The 17,021-nt window shown below is 43.8% G+C and overlaps 2 long non-coding RNA genes across 2 annotated transcripts in view; one reads left to right on the forward strand and one right to left on the reverse strand.

Annotated features, from left to right (window-relative positions):
- Positions 1-6,981, forward strand: part of LOC106818638 — a 7,164-nt gene extending 183 nt beyond the window's left edge. Inside the window, exon 2 of the long non-coding RNA XR_001395266.1 lies at positions 6,452-6,981. This is a non-coding gene — a long non-coding RNA (uncharacterized LOC106818638). The remainder of the gene's footprint in view (positions 1-6,451) is intronic.
- The window catches only part of LOC106818639, a 14,005-nt gene extending 4,276 nt beyond the window's left edge, over positions 1-9,729 (reverse strand). Inside the window, exons 1-2 of the long non-coding RNA XR_001395267.1 lie at positions 8,644-9,729; positions 368-380 (exon numbers count right to left, since the gene is read on the reverse strand). This is a non-coding gene — a long non-coding RNA (uncharacterized LOC106818639). The remainder of the gene's footprint in view (positions 1-367; positions 381-8,643) is intronic.
- Between the last annotated feature and the right edge of the window lie 7,292 nt (positions 9,730-17,021).

Here is a 17,021-nt window from a genome sequence, read left to right on the forward strand (position 1 = left end):
GCTGAAGGATCCGGCGCCGGTTGCCGACTACGCCCGCGAGGAGCCCAGGCCTGCCGAAAAGCCGCCCAAGGCCCGATGATACCAGTACGCATACAGGAACGCGATAACAGCTGGTACAGCCAAGATTCTGCTACGCTTACCCTTCGGCGCCCCTATCATTGGCACCAGGGACCAGGAGTTGCTTGCCTTCATAAACACCAACATCCCCCAGGTAACAATTGCGTGGCTCCTGTTGCTCTAACCCGCACGTACATACCCGGCACCCCAGCCGTCCCGAGTGATGCGGACCCGGCTGCGGCCCGCTCCCACGGATCATTAGGGCGGTCCAATCTTGGATACAAGGCGATATGGACACGGACTTGGATACGGAGGATACGGACCTGGATACGGAGAAAACGTTGCTTGGCTACGCGATCTCCGCGGCTTGGCTACGAGCCGTTCTTGCAATCGGAGGAGCACGGACTCGGCGGATATGGCAGATTGGGAGGCTATGCTGGATTAGACTGACAGCATGTGGCACCCAGTACACAGTTCCAACAGGATAGTAATCGATGAGGACTTAATCTGAAGTGGCTCTCGTTGTAAAAGTAGCCAAAGGCAACTAACTAGATGATGTTTTGTATGAGACAGCCAGGGAGGACTAGTAAATATCGACACTTGTTTTACTGCTTGATGAGAGTTCTGATTTATCATGAGATTGATCGTTGTTTTTTTATTCCGTCAACATGTGCTATAGAGTATATTTATAGATACTGCTGATACTGACACTCGCAGCTAAGAAACAAAAATAAATTGATTATGTTGTACAGGAATATTACTCTACATTGTTCCTCTGTCTCACGTTCTCGTTTAATTTCAAACTCACATACTTGAAGTATATGCCGCTGACAGCGTATTGAATTACTCGGCGGTAAAGATGCTATAGCATACTTGTCGGCTCACGGTAGCCAAATGTTTACCACATACAGAATTAAACTGCAGCCTAAAATGACATATAAGAATGCATGTTACGAGAAATTAAAAAGATCATATACTTAATTAGAAGTAGTAGTGATAATGTCAGTTGTATACACGTTTAAAACACTAAAGTAATATAAAAACACGTTAAAGCAATGTAAATTAGATATGATATATTTGTATGAGTAATATCAGAGAGATGTGAGGAGAAATGTGACACATTAGAAAAACAAGCAAATGCAAATCCGGATCGGCCACGCAACTTTATTTGATAACAGATATTTAATTTGCTGAATGGTTCACTCTGTATTAGTCTGGTTATTATAAGATTGATCGTTTGTTTCAGTTATCGATATTCCGTCATGTGTATTTTTATATGTATACAAAAGATATCTGAAATTAATAGAATTTTTTTGTGACAGAATATCACTCATTTCCATACTTCTTTTTTTTATCATATCCTGTTAGCCTTAATACAAAGCTTTTCTAATAAATCTAATAATTATGAAACAGGCAAGTGCGCTCGCAATGTGGGTAACAATCAAGTTAGACAATGCGTAAAATCATGTTTTGTCTAACAGAATATATTAAAAGCGTTCACTTATACACCAGATGACATGTCTGAAGAGTGTCGCTTGGGCAAGCAAGTGCGCTATATTTGTACAGTCATCAATATTAGCTTGACTCTCGTATTTAAACATCCGTATAATGAGTGATTAATGGCACTCCAGTATAAACGTGAACCCCAGTCTGTTATGCATTCACACGACGAATACCTACATTAATGGTGGTTTATAAGTGAACGCTTTCAATATATTCCCACAGCACGATACAGTATATCTGTTAACAAAACATGATTTTACGCATTCTAGACTTGTTGTTACCCACATTACGCACTGCCTGTTTTATAATTATTAGTGTCATTAGAACGTTTGTATAATGCTAACAGGATAGGATAAAAGAAGAATCTGTTATCAAGATAAAGTTGGGGGCCAATCGGATTTTTATTTGATTGTTTTTAATGTGTCACATTCTCCTCACATCTCTCTGATATTATTACATACAAATATATCATATATTATTTACATTTGCTATTAACGTGTTTTATATTACTTTAGTGTTTTAAACGTGTATACAAACTGACATTATCACTACTACTTCTAATTAAGTATTGATCTTTTAATTTCTCGTAACATGCATTCTTAATATGCTCATTTTAGGCGGCAGTTTAATTCTGTATGTGGTAAACATTTGGGCCTACCGTGGGCCGAAGTATGCTAAGCATTTTTACCGCCGAGTAATTCAATACGCTGTCACGCGCATATACATTCAAGTATGTGAGTTTGAAATTAAACAGAACGTGAGACAGAGCGAACAATGTAGAGTAATATTCTGTACAACACAATCAATTTATTGTGATTTTTCTCACTACCAGCTGTCAAGTATCAGCAGTATCTATAAATATTCTCTATACACATAACGGAATACAAAAAAGCAAACGATCAATCTCATGATAATCAGACTCTCATCAAGCAGTAAAACACGTGTGATATTATAGGTTCTCCGTATTTAGTAAAAATCTCTGTTAGTCTTTGCTACTCTCCTACAACGCAGCACTATCAGATTTAATCCTCATCTTTACTCATGTTGCTGAACTGTGTATGGCTGCACATGCGTCAGTCTAATCCCAGTCTCCTCCCAATCTGCCATATCCGCCGAGTCCGTGCCCTCCGTTGCCAAGACCTCCGTATCCAAGTCCGTATCCTCCGTAGCCAAGTCCGTGTCCATATCCGCCTCTGTATCCAAGATGCCCGACGCAAATCCACGGGAGCGGCGCCAGCCGCGGTCCGCTGCATACAGGGGACGGCTGGGGTGGGTACGTTAATGCTGGGGTAGACAACTGGAGCCACGCAATGTTAGCCTGGGAGGGATGTTGGTGTTGATGCAGGCAGAGCAACCTCTCGATCCCTGGTGCCAATGATGGGCGCGCTCGAAGGTGTAAGCGTACAGAATCTTGGGCTGTACCAGCTGTATCCGTTCCTGTATGCGTACTGGTATCCACGGGCCTTGGCGGCGGTTTCGGCAGCCTGGGCTTCATCGCGGGCGTAGTCGGCACCGGCGGCGGATCCCTCACGGGCGTAGGAGCTGCTGGCACTCCTCTGACCCTCTCCGCAACTCGCTGCTACAGCCAGTGGTCCCTGCACCACGGTGTGTGTGAACTCTGGGGCGTGGTATGTCCACCATCTGTAGCGCAGGCGAAGCCCACCAGGGCGAGCAAGATGACGAACTTCATTGTTGGCCTACAAATAATATCAGAAATTGCTAATAAAATACGAACATGTTGTTTTAGATAAAAGCGGCCTAGATGTTACCCTAATCAGCGATTACAAATTACTTATTGATATTCACAATGTGATCGTCTGACATGCTAATCTTTAACTGAATCTTCAATTTGCACCGTCGCTCGCGTACCTCCTAATAACCATAACTAACTACTGCTTCATGTACGAGTTAAACTACAATCATCAATAGCTCAGCATTGCTTACCTTAGCGGAGTAGACACCTTACTTCTGATGTGTGACGAGAGAGCGAGTGGTGACGACGGACGGTGGCGACGGCGTTTTTATACAGAAACTCTCGTCCTTGGCATCTGAACGCGACACGAGGGTCGAGGCCCCACTGGTGACATGCATGGATGGCGAGGTACACTCGTGGCCATGTAGACTACTAATCGTTGTCTAGTGGTTGAATGGGCGCACGCATCGCGCCAAATGGCTCCGAGTCGCTGTAAAACAAAGGTCAACGCCCGTCAAATGAAATTGAACGCGTTCTCGTTTAGTTTACTCTCGCGTTTAGCTCAGACATAACGTTAATTGGTGTGGTGTGTGTGTGTGTGTGTGTGTGTGTGTGTGTGTGTGTGTGTGTCGCTAAGTGGTGTGTGTTGTGTGTATGTGTGTTGTGTGGACTGGTGTGTGTGTGTGTGTGTGTTGTGTGTGTGTGTGTGTGTGGTGTGTGTGTGTGAATGGTGTGTGTGTGTGCTCGGTTGCACTGTTTCGTGTGTGTATGTATGTGTCTGTGTGTGTGGTGTGTGTGTGTCCACTGAGTTCATGGCTCGCGACGCGTGTGTGTGGTGTGTGCCCCCCCCACACACACACACACAGACTTATCTTAGCAACGTCTTATTTACTACAGCAGAAAATGGAACTTTATACTATCGGGAAAAACAACTATAGAGAGAGAAATCAACGCTCATCACGACAGCCAGCTGCTAGCGGCCGTTTAAAGACAGCACGAAGCACACACACACACACAAACAAACCATCTTATAGCGAACACAAATTATATCACAAATCTCAAATACCCGGCTTACAGGAATACCCGATTTCCAAGCAAACGTCTAAAAATAGTTATAATATTAAAGTATACCACACTTAATTTAAATTCCATTTATAGCAGTAACACCTATTTCGCCCACTATTAACACGATCATCTAGAGACCCACCACTATGCATTCGCCACAGGCCACCGACACAAAACAACCAAAGCGAGAGAAAAACATCATTGACTCACAAAGTCCGGTATCTAAATCTATTACGCAAAAACTCTTATAAAGCCAGTGTCCGACATTAGTGTTTCGGTAAAGTCTCATCGGAATTGAAATGGTTTAAACTTACATATTTAATGTACTGTCACTTTGACACGTGTTTGAACGCCGTTAAATAATCTATTTCTCACTGTTACTTCTCACAATACTGCTAGGACATGCTACATATACGTGTACTGGATACTCTAATCCTTCTAAATTAATGAGTCCTAACTGAGTTTCTGGGAACTAGTTTTCAATGGTGCCATTTACTGAATATTCCCTCTGTCTATGACATTTATCTCTTAGGGTTATGGTGCTTTCCTAGCTGACTCTTGCTGTTGAATTTCGTGCCTGACTTAATCCTGCCATGCGGTCTGTGTAGAAACAGCTCTATACTTCTGATTCTATTCCATGTCTTCGTTGGTGATTTTTCGCGGCAAGGTCTCGTAATCCGGATCATTTCGCCAGGATTGCATTGTTACATTGTAATAACGTGTCCTACCCACGCCTTCTCGGTGGTTTCTCTTATCTGACTTGCCTGGCGATAAATATACTATATTGTCTATTAGTTATATAAGCCAGTCTAATTAGCGTCCTATAGTCGATAATAGATACTATTTAAGTCGCCCCATATATATATTTTACTGGTGGCAGTACACAAACTCTAGTACATACAACAAGTCTAAGTTCGTATGACAACACTTCTCGCATCATAATTAGCACAAAGGTCAACAGATCGCAGGACAGTAACGAACAAAACCAACACGCAGGCAGCGTCCGCGTAGGGACACGTTATTACAATGTAACAATTACAATCTCGACACATGGTCCGATTTACGAGGACTTCCGCCAAAACAGGAAGTCCAGTGTCAGAAGGTAAGAGTGTTTATACACTGCCAGCATTAGTACAAAATACACCAAATCCACTGGAACACCCACTAATGTCTACGTTTCTAATCACATTAGAAAACTATGTTCCAGAAACTCATTAGCGACTGCATTATTACAGGAATAAGTATCTAGTACACGTATATGTATTATTGCCCGCAGTATTGTGAGAATAAAGGCCTGAGAAATATTCAATTCTAGCATTGTGTTAAGTTTTTTTTATTATCCACTAAACATTAACCTCACACGCGCAGCGATGGACGGTGATGTTTCAAACCCGCGGTCAAAGTGACGAGTCATTAAATTTATTAAACCTCAACTTTAAACTTTTACAAATATCGAAATGACAAGCTAAATATGAGATTTTAAGGATGTTTTCTCGCGGGAACATTGGGTTCCAGAAGTATTGAGGTTATATTGGCGGAGAAGTTTACTCATAAATCATTGAATTAAGTGAGTAAAAATACTATTTCAAAGTGCTGGCGACATCGCACCTGGAGCCATTAATTTCCGCGGCTAAATTCTTTAGCCCTTAATGGTGCTTCCGCGCTCTAACGGCGCGCTAGCGCTGCGCTGCCTTATAGCCGTTATTTTCCGTATGTGTTCAGATAGGTATACAATGTTCCACTGCGTGTAAGCTGAATACATACACCCCCCCCCCACAACACACACAACACTTCTTTTGAAGCTGCGCTACCGCCCAACCTGACAAAGGCCGAACGCGAACGAGACACGACCGTTCAATTTCATTTATGACAGGCGTTGATGACCTGATAGCTTTTACAGCGATCGGAGCCATTTGACGGCAACGGCGTGCCGCCCATTCGAACACTACGGACAACCATGTAGTAGTTCTACATGGCCACGGTAGATGTACCTACGAACGCATCCATGCATGTCACCAGTGCTGGGCTCGGAACCCTCGTGTTCGCGTTCAGATTGCCAAAGGACGAGGAGTTTTCTGTATAAAAACGCCAGTACGCCACTCGTCACTGATCATTGGCACCAGGGATCAGGAGGTTGCTCTGCCTGCCATCAACACCAACATTCCACAAGCTAACATTGCCGTGGCTCCAGTTGTTGCGCCTTCTGTCAACGTACCGATCCCAGCCGTGCCGGTATGTAGCGGTCCCGGCTGTGGTGGTGGCCGCATTCGCAGCGTGAGTGGACTTGGCGTGCGGGGACTTGGAATTCACGGACTCGGTAGGCCTACTCCATGGGCTGGTGGAGTTTACGGGCATGGAGGATACGGACTTGGCAATGGAAACGGACTTGGCAATAGATACTGACATGGCAATTGGTATTTACTTGGAGGTTATCTAATCAGGGCGCAGTATTCGAACCATGCACAGATCAACAAGACGAGTGCTATAGTTGTAAGATGTAGCGAGAGACTAACAGAGCTTTTATTAAATACGGAGGACCTATAAATATCACACTTGTTTTACAGTTTGATCAGAGTCTGATTATCATAAGATTTATCGTTTGTATCTCTTGTATTACTTTATATGTATTTTTATATGAAATATATTTATTTAGTTGAATAGCATGTCATTCATTTCTGTACTTTTCTTAACCATGTTCTGTTTACATTCTATAAAAAAAATAATGAAAACCTTCTAATAACTATTAAATGGGCAAGTACACCATGTATGGCTGCCTGCGCAATATAACAATCTTGAATTCACAAAACCATAGTTAAAACGAACAGGTATACTGCTATCATAGAGTTGGAAATATAAAGCACGTGAATATAATATATCATGCTGTTGAACTGAGTATAGAGGTATATAGACATTTATGGCCAATTCTATAGCTATTCTATTACACATATATGTTACGTGAATATAGCTCTATGACGCATTCTGTCATCGCAGAATTGTGCACAATCTTCTACAACGACATCCACATACTTACTTCTCTGCACGTATAGCCGTGACCATACATTATACCATCATGGTTGTCTTCTTCGATATGTGATATCGTATATATATCACATAGGGCAACAATCGATGCTACGTATAATATGCGACTTTTAATATATGTATAGGTAGCGATTGATTAACGATGGAATAGATGTCGTTAGTGACCTGTGTGAATAAGGGTCCTCCAACGGGGTTGATGATACAGAAAACCCATTATTACTGAATGATGCAGGGTCGCATATTTGTTCGCATGGCTTGCCACATTTTTACCGTAACAAAACACCAGTAGGGGCCTACTCACCATTGCATGCACAATGTAACAATCATCTTCAGATACACAAAAACACGACTTGAGCTAACAGGTATACTGCTGTCGTATCTGGAAAGAGAAAGCACGTGCCTAGTTGTTCTATGACACTAAAGAAATCTACTGGATGATTAATCAGACGTAAGGTGTCTACTCCGCTAAGGTAAGCAATGCTGAGCTATTGATGAATGTAGTTTAACTCGTTTCCGTACGCGAATCGTGATGCAGGGCATTTAGAGATAAGAAACAATTCGCAAAATTTCACGGAGATTAAGTGAAAGACATAATATCAAGCAGTTAACGCATCGGAAAAAAGCAGTTGCGACATTGTCAATATTAATTGTTACAATCGTTGGTTAAGTTAAGGCTCTTTATTTGTCATTTATTTTTCGAATGATGATTTTACATTTTTCTGATGTCTTTCTGTAGGCAAAATGAAAGTTCGTCATCGTTGCTCGCTCCTGTGGGCTCGCCTGCGCTACTGTGAATGACTAACCAACGCCTCGACAGAGGTTCCACCGGACGTGTGCAGGGAACCACTGGCTTGTGCACAGTTGCAGGAGAATGGTTGGGTCAGAGGAGTGGCAGCAGCTCCTACGCCGCGGAGGGATCCGCCCCGCCGTGGCCGCTACGCCGCGATGAGGCCGCAGGCCTGCCGAAACGCCGCAACGGCCGGTGGATACATACGCATACAGGAACACATACAGCTTGGGTAAAGCCAAGATTCTGTAACGCTTCACCCTTCGAGCGCCCTTCGTTGGCACGCAGGGCCAGCGAGGTTGCTCTGGCCGCATGCAACACCAATCATCCCCGCCAGGCTAACATTGGCGTGGCTCAGTTGTCTACCCCAGATTAGACGTACGCCACCAGCGTCCCTGTAATGCAGGCGGACGCGCGGCTGCGGCCGCTCCTGTGGATTTGGCGTCGCAATGCTTGGATACAGCATGCGAATTGGGACAGGACTTGGCTACGGAAGGACACGGACTTGGATACGGAGGATACGGACTTGGATACGGAGGAAACGGGCTTGGCTACGGATCTTCCGGGCTTGGCTACGGAGGTCTTGGCAACGGAGGGCACGGACTCGGCGGATATGGCAGATTGGGAGGCTATGTGCATTAGACTGACGCATGTGGACCCATACACAGTTCAACAACATGAGTAAAGATGAGGATTAAATCTGAAGTGCTGTCGTTGTAAGAAGTAGCAAAGGACTAACAGAGATTTTTACTAAACACGGAAGACCTATAAATATCACACTTGTTTTACTGCTTGATGAGAGTCTGATTATCATGAGATTGATCGTTTGTTTTTTGTATTCCGTCATACATGTGTATAGAGTATATTTATAGATACTGCTGATACTTGACACTGCAGTAAGAAAATCAAAAATAAATTGATTGTGTTGTACAGAATATTACCTCTACATTGTTCCTCTGTCTCACGTTCTGTTTAATTTCAAACTCACATACTTGAAGTATATGCCGTGACAGTGTATTGAATTACTTGGCGGTAAAAACGCTTAGCATACTTTCGGCTCACGGTAGGCCCAAATGTTTACCACATACAGAATTAAACTGCAGCCTAAAATGACATATAAGAATGCATGTTACAAGAAATTAAAAGATCATACGTAATTTAGAAGTAGTAGTGATAATGTCAGTTTGTATAACACGTTTAAAACACTAAAGTAAAACAAAACACGTTAATAGCAATGTAAATAATATATGATATATTTGTATGTAATAATATCAGAGAAATTGAGGAGAAATGTGACACATTAAAAAACAATCAAATGAAATCCGGATCGGCCCCCAACTTTATTTTGATAACAGATATTTAATTTGCTGAATGGTTCACTTGTATTAAGTCTGGTTATTATAAGATTGATCGTTTGTTTCAGTTATCATATTCCGTCATGTGTATTTTTATATGTATACAAAAGATATCTGAAATTAATAGATTTTTTTGTACAGAATATCACTCATTTCCATACTTCTTTTTATCCTATCCTGTTAGCCTTATACAAAGGTTCTAATAAATCTAATAATTATGAAACAGGCAAGTGCGCCCGCCATGTGGGTAACAATCAAGTTAGAATGCGTAAAATCATGTTTTGTCTAACAAATATACTGCTATCGTAGCTGGGAATATATTAAAAGCGTTCACTTATACACTAGATAACATGTCTGAAGAGTGTCGCTTAGGCAAACAAGTGCGCTATATTTGTACAGTCATAATATTAGCTTGACTCTCGTATTTAAACACCGTATATGAGGTGATTAATGGCACTCCAGTATAAACGTGAACCCCAGTCTGTTATGCATTCACAGACGAATACCTACATTAATGGTGGTTTATAAGTGAACGCTTTCAATATATTCCCAGCTACGATAGCAGTATATCTGTTAGCCAAAACATGATTTTACGCATTCTAACTTGATTGTTACCCACATGGCGCACTTGCCTGTTTCATAATTATTAGTGTCATTAGAACGTTTGTATAAGGCTAACAGGATAGGATAAAAAGAAGAATCTGTTATCAAGATAAAGTTGGGGGCCGATCCGGATTTTATTTGATTGTTTTTTAATGTGTCACATTTCTCCTCACATCTCTCTGATATTATTACATACAAATATATCATATATTATTTACATTGCTATTAACGTGTTTTATATTACTTTAGTGTTTTAAACGTGTTATACAAACTGACATTATCACTACTACTTCTAAATTAAGTATGATCTTTTAATTTCTCGTAACATGCATTCTTATATGTCATTTTAGGCAGCAGTTTAATTCTGTATGTGGTAAACATTTGGGCCTACCGTGGGCCGAAAGTATGCTAAGCATTTTTACCGCCGAGTAATTCAATACGCTGTCACGGCATATACTTCAAGTATGTGAGTTTGAAATTAAACAGAACGTGAGACAGAGGAACAATGTCACCGACGCCGCTGCTCACGGTATCCTTCATGTAAACACCACAATCCATCTTCGTTCTCAAATTACGGCTCTTGCTGATCTCTCCTCACTAGCAGTGTCACCCAGTATCATCAGTATCTCTAATAATATACTCCTAGTCACACATGGACCGGAATATCAAACAACAAACGATCAAATCTCCTCCATCGCTACCCATCCCAGACCTTCCGGTGTATCAACCGCCAGTAAATACAAGTGTGCATACTTCTTGACTAGGTCCTCCGCTATTTAGCTGCAAACCAATCTCTGTTTTGTCCCCTTGCTGCGCCGACCTTCCCTTCTGTCTGACCACACCCCCCATCGCCACTTCACGATTTACATCCCTTCTCTCCATATACTTCCATTGTTTGATCTGAACCTGCTCGTAATATGTCACATGCCGGGCCGTCTTATTCTAGTTCTTTTTACCACTTCTGCCCCCCCCCCCCCTTATCCGCGAGTCCGTGCCCTCCGTAGCCACTGTCCGTGCCTGCCGTTAGCCAAGCCCCCCGTTTCCTCCGTTTCCAAAGTTCCATCATCGCTCCTAGCCAAGCCCGTTTCCTCCGCTCATCAGCCCGTTTCCTCCGTATCCAAGTCGTTTCCTCCGTAGCCCAGTCCGCTCGTCCTCTATATTCCGCTTGTATCCTCAAACCGATTGCCGGACCGCCCAATCCTACTGCGATTCGCGGTCGTCCACGTGCCCCGTGGTGTTCGTCTCGCTCTTGTCGCATTTACAGCGCGTATCCGGTTCTTCCTGTCTGTGTATCTTTCTTGTGCTTGTTCCTCGTTACTCGTTCCTCTATCATTTTGCTCTGTCGCCGCCTTTAGACAACATGGCTCAGCCGACGGCAATTGTTCTGACCGCCTGTGGCGATGTTGGTTGTATGAATGGCCAGGCAGGGAGCAACGCTCTCTTTGGTTGCCGCCCTGTTTGCTGTCCAACGCATATCGCGGGCGCTTCGAAAGCCGGTAAACGGGTACAGAACTTCTTGCGGTTTCCGGTACCGAGCTGTATCCTGATTCCTCGTTAGGCCGTCAGTGGCTATCCCACGGCCTTGGCGCGAGCGGTTTCGGCAGCCCCTCGGGCTCGATCGCGCGTGGCGGTAGATCCACGTGGTAGTCGACTTCCCTCTTCCACCGGCGCGCGGATCCCTCGCCTACTGCGGCTACTCGTGGGACCTCTCACTGTGCCTCACCCTCCTCTAGACCGTCTCGTCCATACGCCGCTCGATCCACGCCAGTCCCAGCCTCCCTTGCCACCCACTGGTTGGTCCGGGACTTGCCGCTCGGCCGCTCCTGCCTCTATCCCCATTGCCTCCTCACCCCTACTAGTACTCCCGCATGGCCCTCGCCCACCCGCGCCGAGAAAGTATGACGATACTTTCTATTTTTGGGGCTACAGAAAACATCAGAAACAATCGTAAATCATCATTCGAAAATAAATGAACAAAAAGAAGACATACTAACCCAACGATTGTAACAATAATATGACAATGTCTCAACTGTTTTTCCGATGCGTTAACTGATCATTATTTCGTCACTAATCTCCGTGAAATTTTGCGAAATGTTTCCTTAATCCTAGAATGCTGATCACGTATTCCGCGTAAGAGGTTAAACTACAATATCTCAATAGCTCAGCATTGCTTACCTTAGAGGAGTAGACACCTTACGTCTCGTCGGATGTGTGACGAGATAGCGAGTGGTGACGACGGACGGCGGCGACGCGTTTTTTATACAGAAATTCATCGTCCTTGGCAGGCTGAAACTGCGACACAGGGTAGGATGCCCTCCACTGGTGACATGCATGGATGCGAGGTACACTCGGGGCATGTAGACTACTAAATCGGCTTGTGTAGTGGTTGTCCAATGGCGCCACTGCATCGCGGCCAAAATGGCTCGAGTCGCTGATAAACTACTAAAGGCTCAACGCGCCCTGTCAAGTGAAGATGGAACGACCCGTTCTCCGCTGCGCTTACGCTGTTACTTCTCGTCGTTACCATTTATCGTCTCTGCTCACACATCAAGCTTTTTAGCCGGCTATTCAGATCATTCACTCCGCTCCTTCGATCTCGTCAGCTGCCGGCAGCGCGTCACGCCTCCAGCCATAAACCCAAAATCTCATCAATGGTTTTCCGGTGTTATCTCAGCTCTGTGTGAACTGGTCGTTCGCCGTAGGGGGGTTGTGTTACCTACTCTACAGCAGTAGAAACCTTTATTACCATATCGCAAGCCGTAGCGAATATGGCCGGCTATAAGCAGCCCAGCTCGCTACGCGCCGTCTAACGCGCCGCAAGCACCCTTAGGCAAAAATTTTCTGGAATTTAATTCGACTCCAGTCGCTGCGATATTCAAGCTCACTTTAGAATACGTCCCATCCCCTTTAGTCATGTTATATTAATGCTTGTTTAGTATAACTTTTTTGCCATGTCAACCCGGCTTCTGCGAGACTCGACTCTTTCCTCTTCTGAGTAAAAATCAGCTTTAAATATCTTACATATCTCAATGTCAGGCTTGTCATTTTATTTAAAAAAACTTTAAAATTGTGGTTTTAAGACTAACTATTAATGACTGCTCACTTTGACCCGATTTGAAACCGTTATTTTTATGGAACATAACAAACACTTTTACACAATGCTCTTAAAGTAATTCATTTCTTACTTTGAATTCTCACAATCAGCTGCTCGAATGGATACAGATAGACGGTGTACTGGATACTTATCCTGGTAATTACTAAGTCCTAATGAGTTTGGGGAACTAGTTTTTAATGTGATTAGAAACGTAGACAAATTAGGTCGCGCTGTTCAGGATTGCTGCTACTTTCTGTACTAAGCGGGGCACTGTACAAAACTTTACCCTTCTGACCACTTATGTTGTGCGAGTCTCGCTAACTCGCGCACCCACCTTTCTGCAGGCACTTGATTGTTCACACCTCTCGTCAATACCTCCATACCTACTGTATCCCTACCCCAGCCTCGCTCGGCTGGTTTTGTTACGTTTACTCGTCTCGCGACTCGGCCATTGACCCATTTCCGCCTCATCCTCTCCATCTGCCCCCACCTCATGCTCAATCCGCACTGCCACCTCTTGCTGTTATCGTACATGCTCTCTGTCTCCACCTCAGTAAAAACTAATAATATTGCTACTACGCCTGTGAATGATACTGTGTGTCTGTCTTCACTCACTCTCGCCGAAGCATTTCCGCAGATTAAACATTCCCGTCCTCTATGTCCTTCCTCCTCCCGCTGCTTCCCGCACGTGGCAGTCGCCCGTTCCTCCAACCCCCCCCCTTCCACCCCTTGGCTACGCCCATCGCCATCGTGGTGTAAAAATCCGCCCCCCCCACGATCACGCGCGTGCGATTGTGTTTATGTCGTGGCAGCATGTGATATTGGAGGATGATTTGCGCATGCTTATTTATTAGCGGTCTGCCTATAACTAGACCTTGCCGTTGACTTGTTTACGTCACCGAAGTCATAATAAGTAGAGAGTGAGAAAAAAGTAAATTGTACACATCGCCGATTAAATCAATCTAATAGTAAAGACGATATATTTACTACAATCCAATTAAGTAGTACTAAGTATTATTATTATTCAAGTAAATTAATTATTAAATAAAGTTATTAATTAGTTAAACTATTAGGAAGTAATTATTTAATAAGTATATAATAGTGTTCAACATCGGTTGATTGTTTCTTTATTGATCGAGTCATCATGGCTTCTAACACGAGAGAAGGTAGTAATCTGGTGAATGAATATTAATTATGAATATTATTGTTATTATGTTATATTTTATTATGTCAGGTGTATCATCCATGTACATTGTAGAGATAATTATGTCACCTAGTGAAGTATAATATAACGCACAACATCAGCTAAGGCACTGACCGTCATGTGAGAAATAGCGACAAGCTTTACCTTTAAAGCCATGCGCATATTGCAACATGTTCCGCTTGCATCTATGACAAATATACGACATAAACATATACGCTCTCTTATGACGCTATTTGTCATAGGAAGATTCTTCCTATGACAAATATTGGCGAGGCAACTTCGTTCCGCTTTACAGCTGAAATTTTACTGCTTGCGTTCATAATAGCGCTCCTAAACTCCTATGATGCGCACAACCCATATATTTGTGTCATAGGAGAGCGTATACGCGTATGTCGTATTTGTCACAGATGCAAGCAGAACATGCTGGACATACGATCCGAATTCCTTAAAGGCAATCGCGATCCTATAGTTGCTCATTACTCCGCTCAATCGATTATCGCGTTTGAATGAAATACGACGCGATTTTACCTGAAGCAAACGTCGAAAAGAGGTAATATGACACCTGGCGTTGTGTCTGGAAAGCATAGATCCGTATACACTGCTGCGACAGGCAGCAGCAGCATACACGATGACGCAACCCCATCGTATCGCGTTCAGATGCCAAGGACGAGAGTTTCTGTATAAAAACGCCGTCGCCACCGTCCGTCGTCACCACTCGCTCTCTCGTCACACATCAGACGTAAGGTGTCTACTCCGCTAAGGTAAGCAATGCTGAGCTATTGATGATTGTATTTTAACTCGTTTCCTACGCGAATCGTGATCAGCATTGAGGATTAAGAAACTTCGCAAAATTTCACGGAGATTAGCGACAGAATAATGATCAAGTTAACGCATGGGGAAAAATAGTTGAGACATTGTCAATATTATTGTTACAATCGTTGGTTAGTTAGCTTCTTTTTTGTCATTTATTTTCGAATGATGATTTTATATTTTTCTGATGTTTTCTGTAGGCCAGAAATGAAGTTCGTCATCTTGCTCGCCCTGGTGGGCTTCGCCTGCGCTACAGATGGACTTTACACTGACGCCCCAGAGTTCCACACCACCGTGGTGCAGGGACCACTGGCTGTAGCACGAGTTGCAGGAGAGGGTCAGAGGAGTGCCAGCAGCTCCTACGCCCGTGAGGGATCCGCCGCCGGTGCCGACTACGCCCGCGATGAAGCCCAGGCTGCCGAAACTCTCAATATTAGAATTTTACAAAATTAATGATCAGCTAATATTGAGAGGTGAGGATTTAAGCTGATTTTTCTCGGAATGGGTTCCAGAAATTCGGTATATGGCCGAAAAGTTACTCAGAAAGCATTAGATTAATGACAAAAATACTATTTTAACGTGCTGGGAAATCGCACGGATGCCATTAAAAATTCTAAATTTTCTACAGGTGATCGCGCTCTAGCGCGCTAGCGCTGGCTGGCTTATAGCCGCCATTTCCCTATGTTTCGATAGTATAAAGTTCCACTGCTGTAGTAATAAGACCTAAGATAATTGTGTGTGTGGGCGGGGCACACACACACACACACACACACACACACACACACACACACACACACACACACACACACATACACACACACCTACAACAACAACAACACACGCCCACAACACAGCACACACACACACACATACACACAGTACACACACAGGAAAAAAAAAAAAAAAAACCCCCCCCCCCCCGCCCCCAACAAGAAGAAAGAAAAGAAAAAAAACACACACACGACGACACACGAACATACACTATCAACACACCCACACACACACATATACACAGCACACACAGCACACACACACACACACACATACACACACACACACCCACACACACACACCACACACACATACGACCAGACACACAGACCACCACCACACACACACACAGCGATGGTACACACCACACCACAGCCACACACACACAGCACAGCATACTCACAGCAACATCACACACACCACACACACGACACCACCACACACACACACACACACACACACACACAGCACCACACAATTAAACTTATGTCTGAGCTAAACGCGAGAGTAAACTAAAACGAGAACGCGTCTCAATTCATTTGACGGCGTTGGACCTTTGTTTTACAGCGACTGCGGAGCCCCTTTGGCGCGATGCGTGCGCCCATTAAAACGCACTAGACACGCCGATTAGTATCTACATGAGCACGAGTGTACTCGCGCATCCATGCAATGTCCGAGTGGGACCTCGACCCTCGTGTCCGCCGTTCAGATGGCCAAGGAGCCGAGAGTGTCTTAGAATAACGCCGTCGCCACCGTCCGTCGTCACCATGCACTGCGCTCTCTCGTCACACCATCAAGCGTAAGGTGTCATACTTTCGCGCTAAGGTAGCAAATGCTGAGCTATTGATGATTGTAGTGTGACCTCGTACATGAAGCAGTATTGTTATGGTTATTAGGAGACGCGGAGCGCGGTGCAGAATTGAAGATTTAGTGTAAGATTAGCATGTAGACATAACATTGTGAATATCAGATAGTAATTTGGTAATGAATGATTAGTAACATCTAGGCGCGCTGTGTATCTAAACACATGTCTATTCTTA

The sequence above is a fragment of the Priapulus caudatus genome, unplaced genomic scaffold (genome assembly GCF_000485595.1).
Source record: "Priapulus caudatus unplaced genomic scaffold, Priapulus_caudatus-5.0.1 Scaffold2399, whole genome shotgun sequence".
NCBI lineage: Eukaryota > Metazoa > Priapulida > Priapulimorpha > Priapulimorphida > Priapulidae > Priapulus > Priapulus caudatus.